The sequence below is a fragment of the Spea bombifrons genome, chromosome 1 (genome assembly GCF_027358695.1).
Source record: "Spea bombifrons isolate aSpeBom1 chromosome 1, aSpeBom1.2.pri, whole genome shotgun sequence".
NCBI classification, from domain to species: domain Eukaryota; kingdom Metazoa; phylum Chordata; class Amphibia; order Anura; family Pelobatidae; genus Spea; species Spea bombifrons.
Genome location: NC_071087.1, coordinates 52,713,741 through 52,731,883, shown reverse-complemented (window position 1 = coordinate 52,731,883; position 18,143 = coordinate 52,713,741).

The window sequence follows — 18,143 nt, the reverse complement described above, 5'->3', positions numbered from 1 at the left end:
ATCGGCCGATTAATCGATTATTAAAATAATCGTTAGTTGCAGCCCTAGTTGTATGATACTTTTTTGGTGAAGTTTGTATACTGTAGGTTAAAGCTTAATGGAAATGGCTTATTATTTTTATATTGTGTATATATATATATATATATATATATATATATATATATATATATATAGCTACAGTAATGAACAAAATACCATACAAAAAACTCAGGTTTGTTGAAACTATATATTTGAGTGCTGGCAATTTGTTCTGCTCTATTTTTCCTTGAATGGCTGAGTAACAGCTTCTCTTCATTAGACTTAAAATGTTTATCAGACATCTGATTAGTATGCTGATGGGATCCAGAGAGCTGTACCGCTGAGTACTTAGCTGAAAATGAATGTTAGTTGCCTACAGAGAGTTCTCTAAGATTAAAGGGTGAATAATGAAATTATATACAAACCATGTCTCTGAGATCATTTGCAGTGTAGATTTGGTATGGATGAGCAATATTAAGGTCTGACCTGAATATAGAAAACATATAATTACCTTTATTTTTTTTAAACTAGAAATGGCTTTGCTAATGCAGAAACTAGAAGATTTGGGGTTTTTGGGTTCCTCATCAACCTCTTTCAAATGAAGCCATTAGAAATACCCAAACTATGTCACTAAACTCAATGTGTTACATTGAGCCTAACCTCAAACAAAACATAAATACAATGTATTTAGGTGCATGTAAAGAAGAAAACATTATTCTCCATTCTTCCCTTCTTAACCTCTTAATGACAAAGCCTGTACATGTACGGGCTCAAAATGCATTGTTTTCAATGGGTTTAGGGACCGCCCATTGTCCTTAAGGGGTTAAAATATGTACATAGAGGTAGGATGCGTAACTGAATTTAATGAAGATCTATCTCTCTCAATTTTGTTGTAGATAGGAGATATCTTTTGGTCATATATTGTTCTAGCTATACACTCATCACTATCCAAAAATTGGAGACTCATAGACATATATAAGCTACTCTATATAGACATTTGCAGTAACTTTTAGTATGCTCAGTTTTCCTTTATATATATATATATATATATATATATATATAATAGCCTAATCTACTTTTTTCCTGTGAAATTTTAAGCTCAATTCATTATCTCATAATTTTTTGCATGTGCAAATGCTGCTGAGCTTATCCCTATTTTTGTTAATTAGTTACTCTGCAATCAGAATTCTTGGGAACAACAGTTCTTTCAGGTGAATTTCTCCTCCTTATACTTCTGGTTGGATCCACCACGCAAACCCCTAGTAAACTGTTTAGTGTCCTTCTCAACTGCATATTTTGCATTTTCCTCCATAGTTGAAGTAAACTTTGTAGTTCAATCATGCTATTTGTTAACACTTTATATTTCTCAGCCAATCAAAATACCCCAAAAATCATCTTGGCTGCTATCATACATACATTCATTATACACACATACATTCATACGTCACTTGCTATAATAGATTTACTGGGCCATGTTCTACACTGACAGTTGATATAGTTTGAATATGCAAGCTGTGTAATATCTGGAGGGATTTTTAAATAAAGGATGTTTGTTCTCATTCACAAGACGGTCATTGTTAAATTAACAGGTCTGCTTTTATAATTGTAGGAAAATCTTCCTTTTAATCGGGCCTGAAAAAACATTGCCAAAGCCTTCATTTCATAGCTCAACATGCACATCTCTGTTCAGGGGTGTTACTAGAAACCACTGGGCCCTTGTGCGAAATACCCCGGGGCCCCCAACTTCAGGGTCTGTGACTTCATTGTCCCTTGCCCCTTCTTCCAACATACAACAAATTTACACAAATTACACATATTTACTCATACTCATTAACACACCCGCCACTTACACATCCATGCTCGCTCACACACACACATGCAAGCTCTTACACACATGCATGCTCACACAAGTACACATGCATGCTCTTACACACATGCATGCTCTCACACACACATTCATGCTCACACACACATGCATGCCCACATACACACACACACAAGTACAATTTGAAGCAGTTACCATAGGAAATTATCAGGCTACTTTACAATTAGCATTATGCTACAAAATGTTTTTATATTGTTTTTATAATCAATGCTCTTTGGAACGTCATCTCCAAATTCCCAATTTATAATAACACAGTACCGGGGTATAACATAATAATGTGTATGAGGAAAAGGCTAGAGGTGAAATATTGTAATCCATTCAACTGTTAAGGCACACTACACCATTGAAGAAAGAGACAGGCAAATATTACACATTTGAGTTTCATACTCCTGCCCCTGTCTGTATAAATATTTGACTGGCAATAGATCTCCATTATCTTGAACTCCTTTGTATACTGTACTTTTTGGGCAGAAAACATTATGTAGAGAGAAGTAACTCAATTCCCGGAGATATGTTCTATCCCGCACATCAGCAGATGGTGCATATGTTTTTTATGAAATGGAAAGCAGGGTTTCCTATTTCTCATTTTACATAATAACAGTAATTTAGGTTGAAAAAAGGCACAAGTCCATCCAGTTCAACCATTACTTACACTAAACCCACCCATGTAACCTCTCTCTACTGGCATATTTCTGCTGTGCTTCAAATATGCTCTTTTTACTCTCATTTTAAAGAAATATCACATTCCCATCTAACACCCATCCTGTCTCCCTTCTGCTCCTGTCCTCCAAACTACTGGGACATTTAACTCTTCTGTGATTTTTTTTGATCAATCAATATCATGCCTTGGTTCTAAGTGAAAATTTCTTTCTGTATTTCTGTATTTTATTTGAAAATATTTGTTTCCCCAACATGTTAAATTAGCCTATTCTGCTCTATGTTTCGATTTCTTGGGGGCTTTTATGCACTGGATAAGATTTCGGTTACAATGACCAGTAGGCTAATTGTGTTAACCAGATATGTAGATCCTGTACACAACATAGGCACAATTATGGTACATCTTTGGTACAACATCAATTGGTATTTCATAAATAAAGTATTTCAACACACTAGCATAATACATGTAGTTACGCTGCTGTTGTGATTTCCATTTGACACCCCACTGTATAAATATAAAATAGATCACGCAGACAGGGTGTTGGAGTGAAAAGGGTGATTGCATACTTGTAGGAAGCACGAAGGGGGGGGGCAATCAATATTACAGATGACTGTGACACATTACAGCTACAATTGGGATGGGAATACTAAAGTAACAAGAGGTATAAACAACATGGATTGTTTACAGGCTACTGTATGTCCAATCAAGCAAGTCCATAGAATAAAATAAACTTCTCATAAGAATGACAAGTAATCGTGTACCCTCCCAGTACAGCCTGAAGGACACAAAAAACTGGCTCCATATAACCTGATTACAGTACAAGAAATCTTGGAGACCTTGAAGGTTCTGGTGTGCTCTGCGTTATCTTTTTCCTAAGATAGCTAACTTGGCTACAATCATGTCTTCTTGTTTTCATACTTCTTTGATGTAATATATGTGTTCTTAAGGTAGCATACCTATTTCATACCATAGAGGGCATGTACGCCTCCAGGTGAAGACCTTAAAGTTCAAAGTCATAAGTCAATATCTGAATGCAAGGAATTCAACCCCCAAGTTGTTTAAAAAATGCAGTCCATTAGGTGAGATGAAGAAGTTATTTTTGGAAAGGTAGATACAGTAGATACCTATGTAAGAAGCATAGATATTTGGTAGTACAAATACATATTGGCGATTTTCTAAACTAAAAAATAGTCTGGCTTGCATTGTTTTTTTTTTAATATTTGTTGAACTGTGAAAATGTATATGTGATTTACCAAAGTGTAATACGTGTCACACGTATTTTTTTCCAAAGCTAGCTCCACAAAAGGTATCAACTTCAACAAAAGACCCCATTTGCCCTTGGGCTAATATAGTCATGTTTTCGCATGTAGGCTTCAGCAATATATTTTTTTGTGAAACACTAAGAAAATAGAATCTATGGATGTATATTGTTTAAACATGAGGTCTTCACCAACTGAATGACCAGAACGAAAAGCTTCAGGCATGTTGACTCAAAAATGTCAAAGATGGCCTACTGATCTATAACTTAGAAATAAAATGGACTAGATTGTGGGACACATTTTTAGCAACAGATTATGTAAATTGTTTAAATTTAATCAAAAGGTAGCTTGTTATTCTCTTATCAATCCATATCACCATAGACCCTAATTCATCTTTTTATTATATGAGCTTGTGAATGTGAAGAGGAACACAGAACAGATGTAAAAAATATGGTGCTTTCTTCTTATTGTGATGTTATTATACATAATAATTCCTGATCATTCATTTGCACACAAACAAGAATTGGGCAATAACAGAGCTGACAAGAATGAGATTGTCTATCAAGTTGCTTTGGGGTTTTTTTTTCCGTTATAGGTACGCCTACATTGCCAGCAACAAAATACTAAATATCCTCTGTTGATACTGAAAACATTAGGCTTACTCATTTTTTTTTTAAAACAGGTCCGAACATATTAGTCATTACCTTGTATTGATCACTTGAAAAATGTTCTTCTCCAAATGATGTACTGTTCCGTTCCATCATAACAGGAAAGACCATATATTTTTATATTATTATTTCTGCATAAGTAATGGGCAGGGACGTGATACATAATGGCATGTAAGATTCTTTTGTTAGGATTATGATGTCATTTTTTTTTTCTTGACAGCTTAAACACATATGGGTGACAATAAAGGTTGAAGAAACTGCAGGAACCGACATATCTTTGTATATGACTAGTGAGCATCAAGGAAATATCATGGGCAAAGAGGCTGATTTTTTAGCTCCAGCCCCATATCTGAGATTTTTTGTATTATTATCCAAGCTGATATGTCTAGCTAGGGTTTTGCCAGACAGAACAATGAGCATTGGCAAGAGGAAGCAACCCTACTTGGTGCCATTTAAGGGACTGGTACCCTGGTATTATGGCAGTAGCAGCTGGGCAGTAAATGAAGTAAAAGAAATTTTCAGATATGTCTAATTACCCTTGTCACCCACATAGTGTATAAGGTAAAGCCAACCCTTTTTTTAGCTTACTTACTTTATTACTGGACCAATTTGGTGCACATGCCCTCAGGCTGAATGTTGCAAGCCCCACATGTTGATTCAGATCTTCATAAATCACAATAAATCCCTTAATGCAAGTTTCCTGAGCTTGTCAGCCCTGTTTGTAAACTTGATCTGGCTCAGATCCATACTACATTGTTCAATAATTATTAAATTATACTATCTGCAAAAGTGACACAGCTTGACAATTTTACATCAAGGTATATTTCTTTACAAACATGTATATTGAATTCCATAGTGACGCACCATACATTCTGTACTGTATATATGAAAAAATTGGGAAATTATACCTGCCAATATTTTTTATTGCCAAAAAGAATGATTTATCATGTGGCTCTGTGACTTATTTACTGTTGATTATGTAACAGAGTAAGGCACTAATAAGAAAACTAATATATTTGAATTACCCAGTTATATGTTTTAGAAACGTTTTCTGCCATGGGCAGACACATTGTGACTTCTAGTGCTGTAGGACACTATGATACACTCATAGTCACTAAACCTTATGAACCCCTAGGGAAAATAGAACACTTGGGAGAACTAGGAGTTTCTGCTGGTTAAACAGAAATGGAACACTATAGAATGTGGGGGTGGGGGGCTTCTTTAAGGGGGTTATAGGAGGAAACCATGGAAGGTGTTAGGATAGGCAGGGTAATTTAAGAGGAAGTTGTGGGGGAAGCAGCCTCAGTACTAACATTTCATTTCTTTTATTTTCCATCCCGAGGGAAGTTCATCCGTGGGCGACCATAAGCACCAAGTCATCAATTTCGAAAGCGTCTTGCAGCTGGAGCCAGGCACTTGTCCGACTGCAGTTTGATGGAGTAAAGAACAATCTTTTTTCACACTTTTGGGCAGACTGGGCCGCTTAAAAGGGGATTTTTGCCTTCTTCTGGTTCTATGCTAGCATTTCTGAGGATGTGGGGTGGTAGAGAAGGAATAATATCTACAAGTAATGCGGGACTTACTACCTCTGGTGGTAGCAGCAACAACCTTTAGGTTGTGGGTGCTTGGCACAACTAGGGCACTGATTGTGTGGGTCAGGCCTGAAAGCAGGTGTAGCTAGCTGGTTGTTTCGTAAATATAAAGGCGGGCACCGGTTGGGCCTGCCACTGGAGAGCAGGAAAAGGCTATTACTATTTTAGCTCCAGGTACACCCAGCCAGGGGCACAAGGCCATGCATACAGGCCAGCAGCCATGAGCACTGTGTGCAGGTGTGGTACAGTGCATCTAGTTTTGAGCTGATAGGAGGGTGACGCATTAGGTAGGGGACTCCCTTTCTTGCTTATAAATAAATTATTTCTATCTACAAGTTTTTGGCGTCTTTATTTCAACAGTCCTCAGGGCTGGGGAGAACTGGTGACATCCTCTATCGTGAAAACTAGTATGGAGTAGGTAGCTTTCAGGTTGGGACTGACAAGGACTACAGAAGTAGGGAGCAGTGAGCAAGTGCTGTTTGTATGAAAAAGCCCAAAGCAGCTATTAGCATACATATTAGTTTTGTATTTACAATTATATCAGCCACACAGCTCTAGGCTGAGATACATCCTGTGATCACAACTTTACTGTTCTCATAGTATCACAAACTGAAGGACACAATTTAGGAAAATTCTTACAATCTCTGAGCTTCTCAGAAGTTAGTGAAAAGGCAGTGTCCTAGGTGCCTCTCCTACACCTTGCTTGCAGGTGCCTCAGTTGCCACAATGGTGGGGCAGCCGTGACTGTTCATTAGTGCACACCCATCAGATACATGCCGAAAATGCTATTTAGAAACTCCTATCTGAAGTACAAATATTGGGGATTTCATCACACTATATGACTTTATACTGCTTAGTACCCTAAATTTTCTTAGCCATATCTACTCCATGTATTGTTTAACATGCACCTGGATCAGTGGTACTACATTACTTTTTAACCAACTGGAACATTCCTGCAATTACGGTAATTGTCATCTCTGGACATCATTAATGGAGTAAGTACGGTGTCTTCAAAGTATTTACAAAATGGGAAACAAGTACCCAACTAGCATTTAAATCCTGAATATTTCTATTGGAGATAGGTATATTTAAATAGAATTTGCTCTATGTGTCTGCTGCGTGTGCGCTGATTCTTTGCTTTGCTGAATGTACATATTGGTTGTTTCAGCTGCACCCCAAAATCTTTGCAGACTCCTCTCTGATTTTACTTTAAGTACAAAGCTCTCTCGGATGCATAAAGAACAATTCTGGTGAAGTTGAGCACTAGCAAAAAAATTAATTTTTCCTGCTGGTTGGCCCACGTATGCAACACAATTTTTATCCATAATTCCACACACACTCTTTGTGTGTGTTTGTGTATATATATATATATATATATATATATATATATATATATATATATATATATATACACACTATATGCCATTAGTGTATATGAGAATTTCTAAACAAAATGTTTTAACATCATTTTTTTCCTGGTTAATCCTCAAGTTAGCATTATCATATTTGTTAATGGGAGTCCTTGCTGTTTTGAAGCTGATGCAACATTACGAGATATGGCAGCAGCTATTATGCAATGGAATGCAGACTTACAAGATGTTGAGGCTGATATGCTAGTGACTACATGTGTATGTGAAAACTTTTAACAGCTGGAGTCTAAGGGAGAGATCGTATAACTCTGTAAACTGAATACACTCCATATTGCTGACATTTCTTGGCTGCAGTTCAAATGAACCAATGAACCCAGAAGTTAGAGTCCCCATTCAGACAGAATTGCATCATTTAACCTTTATGCAGTTTAGAATTAGTGTGAAAGATGGGTTTTTGTCACAAAGCCTGGCTCCAGGTCTCAGGTGACTTTTCTCTATTTTAAGGTATTTAAGGTTCTCAAACCCCCGAGCTACTCCTTTAGGTTCTACATTCATTTGATATTATGAACGTTTTTTAGGGTTCCAATACTTGCGTTTGACAAAATTGAGTAAATTATTCAGTTAGTTGAATATACAGTATTATATTGTCTAATATTTCCTGTAGTCAAGGAGTTATGTTTAGCATAGAAAACTTTAGCAATTAATATATTCCACAGAGGACGTTGGAATAAGTTCTCTTATCAAGCCCACTCCTTCATAATTAGCCCAGATTTTTACATTAGATCACCTGGAACATTATAGCACCAGTGTTTTGGGTACATTCTCTTATGTGCACACATATCAGATAGTCAAAGAAATATTGGTTTTATGGGGTCTGGCTAAGGGGCCTGGGTTTTTGTGGACATTTTCTACGGCTTTCTAATTATAGCTATGTATTTAACTGAGTGAAAACATTTTTTAAAAAAATAAGATATGTCTATGCAATTTGCTGTTTATACACATAATAATGTGGCGTTTAGGGCTATAGAACACTATGTTACACTGACACCCAGCAAATATTATAGAAAAAGGGGGGACATAGGGTAGGGGGCTACAGAGGGACTGGGTTCCAAAGAGGGACAATAAAAAATAAAATAAAAAATATTACTATTTTATTTGTATTATTATTTTTACAATAAGACAATGCCATACATACCTTAGAATTAAATACTTGAGTTATATTAACCCATGGTGAGAACATTCTAATATAGTTTTATTGTTTAATCACAGATACATACAAAACTCATCTATAACAACCACCAAACATTAAAATAACTAGAGGAAGAAGTTATGACTACAGAACTCATAACGGACTTGAATACGGATCAATAATATCCATATTCAAAATATGACATGTCACTGTTTCCATGAGTATCGAGAACTTCAGTATTCTTCTAAAAGATGCAACTGCCCAGGTTGACTTACTGGCATTGTTCAACAGCTCTAATGCCTGAACAAACAAGAATAGAGTAACGTTCATACTACTGGTTAAACACAAACAAAAAATAAGGTCATGTGGCAGTTGTTTCCAAAATTAGACCTACTAAAATAGCTCTGGTGTATGGGCTGTCAAATAATTAATCACCAAAGATGCTTCATTGAAAGCACCATACTATCTACAAAATATGCTTTGCTACATATATAAAAACAATAAATTAAGGTACAGAATAGAATAAAATGGTGCACATAACTCAATATAAAAAACTTAAATATTTAATAAAAACAAGAGAGTGGTATCAGACTTCCTAAAATAGACACAAAAGATATCATATAATATAGTGTGTCCAAGCTAGGATTTGACAATGTTGGCTTAGTACGCCTTAGTTTCCTTCCATGCTGCTGTATTTCCTTTAAAAGTGGAGTGTTGCAATACAACATCATATCCAAATACCCACTGGAGGGGGAAGCAGGGAAATACACCAGTGGCTATCTCCACTAGGTAAGGGAATAAGGTTTTTAGTAAGCGAGATGTATAAATCTACTCCCACGTTGTGTTTTAAGTTTAGGTGATAATTCCCCTTCATTAATTCTTAAAATAAAACTTATGTTTAAGGTGTTCTTTTACTTAGGGAATTTAAGAATTAAGCATTCAAGCATTATTGCAATAGTTCTTCTCAGCTATTAACTCCTGTTGACACAAACCTGTTGGACTTTCAGCCTCTCACCCTACCATATACGTGTCCCCCCACCTACCTTTCCACCGTCCAGTGCATGGCTTTAGTGCTGCTCATTGCATTCAGTAAGTGTTAGTGTGCTATTATAAGGAGGTCACACCGCTGAGCACCTACCTACCAGAGTCGAGCTGGCCTTGTGTTAAATACCACCCTGGGCCAGCCCTTCTTAAACAAATCAGATAATCTGTCATCAATGCTACAATTTGTTAGAGCAGACTATAAAGATCAAGCTGACCAACTATATTAGGCTTGTGACTCTGTCATTTAATACATTTTGAGGGGATAAAATAATACCACCAGATTTAGTTGTGTTTGGATTAACATTTCTGCATTGTCCAGAAGATAAGAACCATTCGGCCCATCCAGTCTGCCAATTTTTCACTGGCCCTGCCTTATGTTCAGGATAGCTATATACCAATCCAACACATGTTCATACCTGGGAACTTCTTCACTCCGACTACCAGGACTGCCCACTGATGTCAGCGGTGGTCCCGCTGATGTCGGTGGGCGGTCCCGCTGATGTCAGTAGGAGTTCCCCCATATAAAGGGCCCGCTCCCCAACCCGGAGGATTTGGGTGTTGACCTGGAGAACCGGTGCTTCAACTGAAAATCTGCAGTTCAAACCAAGAGAGTTTCCAGGTATGTACATGTTTAGATTTTCTCACTATATTAACAACTACTCTTTCTGTTGGGGCACTAGTCTACTAATCTCCTCACCCTCTCAGTAAGGTAAAACTTCCAGACATTAGTTGACGCATTTTGTACAATGCTACATTTTGCTGCATAAAATGTCCACGTATATTGTTTCACTTTTTTCTCTCTCTCTGTACAGGTTATACCCATACCTGGGAACTTCTGGTCTCCGGCTACCCGGAGACTTCCCTTGCAGGACGCGGCCAGGACTGCCCACTGACGGTGGGAGTTCCCATGGACGTCAGTGGGAGTTCCCATTGATGTCGGGGGCGGTCCTGCTGACGTTGGGAGAATGGGCGGGGACGTTGGGAAAATGGGCGGGGAGCGGGGCGATTCGGGTCTTGACCCGGAGAACTGGAGATGCGGTGCTTCACCCGGCTATCTCTGGGTCAAACCCGGAAAGTTCCCAGGTATGGTTATACCCAGTACTGAGGCACCTCACAATTGTACCGTATGTATGAAAAAAAAAATGTTTCTGGAAACAGTTATAGTATTAGAAAACATAATATGCTTATATATGTGAAACATGATCATTGTCTGGGTATTTCTATGACAACAAAAACCATAAGCCTTCATGAATGCAATAGCTGCTAATATAGCATGTGTCAAGTCAGATGGCGAAACTGTATACTAAAACTGTGCCAAGTTTTAAACCAAAACAGACTGCATGTGCATGACTGGTAACTTTCTAAATGAGCTAACCCTGAGACCCTTGAAATATTACCACTTCAGTAGCCTATCGTGAAGAATCTACAGTGATTTGCCAAGTGTGTTAACCAAATTACCTGCATTCAAGCAGATATAGCAACCATAACATACTTATTGCAAAAGCACAGAGGGAGTTTTATATATGATTACTGCAGTTTAGAACAGGAGGGAGTCAATTCTTGTCTGTGTGTCCCTGAGAATCTGTCTCTTCCACCTGAGGTTAGGACAAAATCCCTGAGAATTTTGACTAGCAGGGCTGGACTGTTGATCACAAGACAACCTTAGCACTTTAAGGTCAGAAGACACATGATGACATAAGTGCTCCCAACAGATGATTATGGACAGCCACACACTACTTTTTATGTCCACGTAACGTGCGGCCGGGCATATCCAACGGATGGCTGTATGCTACACATCTCAATCTGCTGCAAGAGTGGCTGATCGGATTAGTATGGGGGCATCAATGGCCAAAAGCCCACTGGGTATTTGCCCGGTGTGCCAGATGGCCAGTCCTGAGCTGGTTCCCGGGTATGTGCATGTGTCATGCTCTAAAATTAAGGGCACCCATGTTGAGAAAGTGGGGGTTAATCTCTACCAAAAGCAATTATACACAATCAATATCGATAGATGTAATCAATCTTTGTAACTCAATATACATTATATTTCTATGTTTATATTATATTCATACAAAAAAATATACACGCCTACATATGTTTCAATAGGAGTGACCACATCGGCTGAACAGCAAAGGCGAAGTGCTGCCCTACAGTATGTGAGATATTTAACTAAAGTAATTGGTTGCTATCCATGACTTTATACACGCCGAATACCACATGCCAACACTTTACTGGTCTGTAATATGTCAAAATGATATTGAAAACATGTCCAACCCAGTTAGCCTAGTTTAGATATAGGTATCTCATGTCTGAAGGTGATGCAATGTTTGTTGTGTGTGACATAATTAAACCTCATGGAGTGTGCTTGAAAAAATTGTTGATGCCATCTTGTGACACAAGTTTGAACTACATCCATTTATATTTATTACCGGTATATTTAACTAATTCTGCAGCCTGTAAAACAGTCTCAGTGGCCTAAAACAAAATGCCCCCTCCATCCTTGCAAGCTGTGTCAAAGGGCCCCAACGTTTACTATATATACTCTGTTGTGGACTTAAATGGCTGTATCTTTACATCTGTGATATTTATGTTCACCTTTATGAATAGAGTTCTTACTCTTTCCCACCAAAATATACCAAACAATAATTGTGGGTCGGTGAGGGTGGAGCTAAAAGAGTGGAGCCACAAAAGGGACGGAGCCACTAAATCAGGGGTATCCAAGTTTTTTCTGCAGTGGGCCACTTCATCAGAATTGTATACGTGCGAGGGCCGCACTCATTTTTCACTGAGAGAAAATATGGCCTTTAATAAGATGTGCAGACTTTTAATAAAGTAAATGACACAAAACCTTTACTTTTCCTCTCACTGATTTCTGGGATTTCTGGGCCTACAAATTCAGGATTCTGGATAAGTAAAAATTAAATAGTTCTATTTATTTTAGGGATGCACTAAAACGAAAATTCTGGACCAAAACCGAAAATTCAGGGTTCACTTAGCCGAAACTGAAAGTGACCCCCACACACACTTTTAATAAAAGTAATTTACACACCAAAATTGTACAAAAAATATATATATTATGATTGTTAACAGCAATCTCAGGCATACCCAGATTCCAGCATGTACTGGTTGGCTGGGCATTGTATTTTTTGTCCAATTTTAGTGTGTAACCACACTTTTATTAAAAGTAACACACCACAATTGGACAAAAAAAAATCAACAATATGACTAACTAACTAACAGCAAACACACTCTTTTTATACCCAGGCAACCAGTAAATGCTGGAACCTAGGCATGATGGGACTGTGATTGCTGTTAGCAGATTGCTGTTAGCAATCACACTCCTATCATCCCAAGTCAGCCAGTATATGCTGTTACAGGGTGGCTGTAAGTGCAGACCCCTTACTGCTGGCAGCATCAATACACAAGGGGGGCAACTAGCCAGGATTCAGCATGTACTGGCTGACTTGGCATGATAGGAGTGTGATTTCTAACAGCAATCACAGTCCCATCATGCCTAGGTTCCAGCACTTACACATCCATGCTATCACACACACACAAATTCATTCACAGATTCATTCCCTCAATCAGACATACTCATTCACACAACCTCCCCCACCCCCTTACCTGCTCTACAGCTCTCGATGCCGCTCACAGACTTCAACAGGGGGTGCGGCCTCCCTCGTTCTCCCCACAGAGGAAGCAGGACTGGAACAGAGAATAGACCCTCCCACAAATAAGCAGCAGGGCTCTTGCGATCCTGGCTGGCGATCTCACACAGGCCGCACCTCGAGGTTCCGCGGGCCGCATGTTGGACGCCCCTGCACTAAATGTTGCATGACCCTACCAGATTGAGCTTCAGGCTCTTTGGTACAGATACTCCCTGGCAGTGGTAAAACACCACTCCCATCAGGGCCGGCCGAAGACTTAACGCCGCCTGGGGCGAAGTTTAAAACGCCGCCCCCCCCCCGCCGACGCCGACCCCGGTACTTACCTTTAAACAGTCCTGCGGCGAGTCTCCCTGCTCTGCCACGGTGCCGGCTTGTAATGCTGAGCGCCGGAAATTGACGTCACTTCCGGCGCTCTGCATTACAAGCCGGCACCGGGGCCGAACAGGGAGACTCGCCGCAGAGGAGAGAGAGAGAGGGGCGCCGAGCGGGTAAGCGAAAACCACTCGGTGCCCCTCTCTCTCTCCTCCGCTTCAAAAAAAAAACAAAAAAAAAGCGCTTGGGACGGCAAAGTGCCGCCCCTTCTAAAGTGCCGCCTGGGGCAATTGCCCCAGTCTGCCCCATTATAGGGCCGGCCCTGACTCCCATCATTATATATTGACCTAGACACTGATGGTGGTACAGTATCGTCTTATAATCGAGCAAATACGGTATATAGTGATCAAGACACTAATGGGGGTACATTATAACTGTTTTTCCCTTTCCTTCTTTTCTCTCCCTCTTAATTTCTTTCCTTCTCTTCTTTCATCTCTTTCTTTCCTTTCAATCTCCTTTGTATTATCTCCTCCCTATCGACTATGGGCCCAGAGACATCTGTGTGTGGATACAGGGGTTCCGTTTCTGCTGATTTTCCCCATGTTTTACTACTCAGAGTCTGAAAACTGTAATGTCAGCTGGACATCCTGTTGTAGGAAGAAGGCTGATTGTCTTTGCATTGTTCATTGTATAGGTGTGAAGTGTTTCCCCTGTTATTGTGTGAGTTATCCCTTGTCTTAAGACCCATTGTAGGTATGACTAGGTGTCCTGGCCATTGTCTCAAGCCAATTATATGTCTGTCGTCATTCCACGTCTACATCCCCAATTAATGTAATTATTTATGTCTCATGTCCAGGGCCGGCCCGACAATGGAGCCAAGTGGGGCAACCGCTCCAGGCGGCACTTTTGAAATGAGGAGCAGGGAGACTTACCACAGGACTGCTGAAAGGTAAGTACGGGGGGGGGGTAAAGGGTAGATAATGGGGGGGCGGCCCTCTATATGCCACTGTGCCCCATGATATGCCTTTTAACCCCCTATGTGCCACTCTGCCTCCAGAAATGCCTGTCATTTAGGGGGTCAAAAGGCATATTATGGGTCAGAGTGGCATATAGGGAGGTATAAGGCATTTCAGGAGGCAGAGTGGCGTATAGAGGGTTAAAAGGCATTTCTGGAGGCAGAGTGGCATTTAGAGGGTTAAAAGGCATTGTATAGAGCACTCTGCCTCCAGAAATGCCTTATACCCCTATATGCCACTCTGGCATTTAGGGGGTTAAAAGGCATATTATGGGGCAGAGTGGCATATAGGGAGGTATAAGGCATTTCAGGAGGCAGAGTGGCGTTAAGGGGGTTAAAAGGCATTTTACAGAGCACTCTGCCTCCAGAAATGCCCTATGCCCCTATTTACTCTGAAAAAAACCTCGTCTTATAATCAAGCAAATACGGTACTTCCTTCCTGACATGGTAATTAGATCATGTGATATTTGTCTTGCCCCTTTTCTTACTTGTGTATATATAGCTCTGTATTTGGTTTTAATAAAAAGAGTCCTGCTTTCACCTCAACATGAGTGTTGCCTGATGCATGGGGTGGGCTGCAATGATCCTTTATTGTCTTTTTCAGGACAATAGCCACGCTGTGTAGCTAAGCTTCGAATAGCCACAGTGCCAATGCAGCTCCGGTGCAGCAACGTCCCCCCTTCTATCTACAACGCTGGTTCTGCCTGGTGCTGAAGGGGTTAATTGTTGGTGTTCCGGCAGGAGGAAGCAGCATTTGACGGGAGTACCCAGTCGGGGTAGAGGGCATTCCGTCACACATACCTTACTCCTATCACACCTGACACCCATCACATCTCACTACTACCACTCCCATCATACCACACTCCATTCACACACCTAGCCACCACACATTATACCTCACTCCTATTACACCCAACCATCACACCTCATGCCCACCATACTCAACTATCACACATTACACCGCATATATATATATGCGTTAGACATGCATTTTTAACTACATAATATGTACTTATCTCTTTGAAGTAAAGACTATGAAATTTGATCTATATAAATATTAGATCCTGCTGCCAATATATATATATATATATATATATGTATATATATATATATAAATATTAGACCCTGCTGTCGATATATATTAATATTAGCCCCTGCTGTCAATATATCGATAAATATTAGCTCCTGCTGCCAATATATATATATATAAATATTAGACCCTGCTGCCAGTACATTTTATATTGAAAAAATTGGACCCTACACAAGCATTTCCATGGTTCCCACTCCACGCTCCCTAGCATGCAATCACTACCTCCGCTCCCATCCCCCCCAAAAAAGGTACACATCAAATAAACAACACATAAAACAGCACTTGCATGTATAGATCAACAGAATAAGGCATACAAACCTTATATTTGCAGGTATACATAAATAATGTATGGGAACATAGCATAGCAGGTATAGATCAACACATTAGCACACAAACCCAGCTTTGCATGTATAGATCAATTGAAATTCACATGTGAACTCAGCACTGAAGGCATAAAATCAGACATACAATAATAATGTATGGAAACATAGCATTGCAGGTATAGATCAACAGAAAACCCAAGCCCAGCATTGCAGGTATAGATCAACTGGAAATCACATGTAAACTCAGCACTGAGGGTATAGATCAAATAAACATGGACACAGCATTGCAGGTATTGATCAACTGAATAAGACATACAAACCCTATATTTGTAGGTATACATAAATAATGTATGGGAACATAGAATAGCAGATATGGATCAACAGAATAACACACAAACCCAGCTTTGCAGGTATAGATCAATTGGAATTCACATAAAAACTACTCAGCATTAAAGGTAAAAAGTAAAGATAAAGCCCCCTAAATTACAGGCATAGATCCCAGGTTGCACACCCCAAAGCCAGCCCTGGCATCCACACTGACCAGCACCCAGATAAAACACACAAGGCTTGCCCCAAACCACCCAGCATGAGCCAACCCCAAACAGTCTGCACTATGCCATCTCTGTCCCATAAACACCTTGCCTGCGCCATCTTGGTCCCCACGGCTCAAACATCTTGCCAGTGCCATCTTTGCCTTTCCACAAATCAATTTGGTACACACAAACACTTTTACAGTCACTCACTAATTCCTACTTTCATTCACATAACTCATTCACACAATCATTTAGTCTCTCACTCATTCACACAAATCATTTACACATATTCATTAATGCATTCTCACAAATTCATTAATTCTCTCCCTCATTCAGACAATTCATCCACACATTAATTCATACTCTCACTCATTCACACAATTCATCCACACAATAATTATTTCATTCTCTCACTCATTCACACAGTTCATCCACACATGAATTATTTCATTCTCTCACTCATTTATTTCAATATTCTTACCCCTTTGTAGTTCACTTGCCTTCCAGATGTCCTGCGGTGGTACTGTCTCCGTGACTGAGGTAGAGGCCTCGGAAAGGAGAATGAGGGGTGCTGAGCGGTTGCGGAAAACTTCACGAGCGACCGATCGACGCGATCAGCATTTCAATTTGACTTAAAGTCCCACTGCGGGACTGTCCCCTACTCACAACCCATTTTTTTGTGGCAAATCTCTGCCTCCAGATGCTAACCCTCCCCATTCAGGACTAGCCCCATCTACCCAACCAGATAGCCCTGCAAAGTCAGTCCCCTTCAAAAGGGAGAGCATAATGTAGCCTGTTCTGGGAAGTTCCCAGATAGAGAACCCTGGAGTTCCTAAGCAGAAGGGGTTACATGACCGAGCCTGCCCAAGAAGAGCTGAGGCGTAAAGAGCCTGATATGTAAAGGGTGGGCTTATGGTCAGAGATGACAGATGTGAGAGTGAAACATGAGAGGAAAGGAGGTGCATACTAAGGGCTTTTTGTTATCCCGACGAGGGATGAACAAGTGGTAGCTTACGAAAGGGACAATTTATCGCCTCTTAAGTTAAATATCTTAGTGTACTGAAGGCTGGGGACCCTAACACTGTCTGGTTCGATTTTTTAATGGTATAGTGATGTGATTAATTACAATGGTTTGTTAATGTGTTTGTGCTCATGAACATGGTTTCTCATAAAGAAATGCCAATTAATGTTGTCATTGCTGTTATTGTCCTTTATTTATGGGTATACATGGCATGTAGGGTGAACGGTGGGAAAGTGTGAGGGTCATGCAGACGTCTTCTTTAATCAAGAGACTCTATTAAAATGTATGACGCAAGGCATCACTGTTCAAGAGGTCATTCTGTGCAAGCGCCAAATACCTGTTCCTATGCTGGTTTAGCCCTTTGTACCATGTAATCCTCTAGATTGGAAGGCCATAAAATGCATGCTGTGCATTGACACGGTTGTGTTTAACTCGCAGTATTCCATTGTAGTAAGGGATCTTTGGGCATATGGAAATATTACTTCCCATTCTTTAACATTT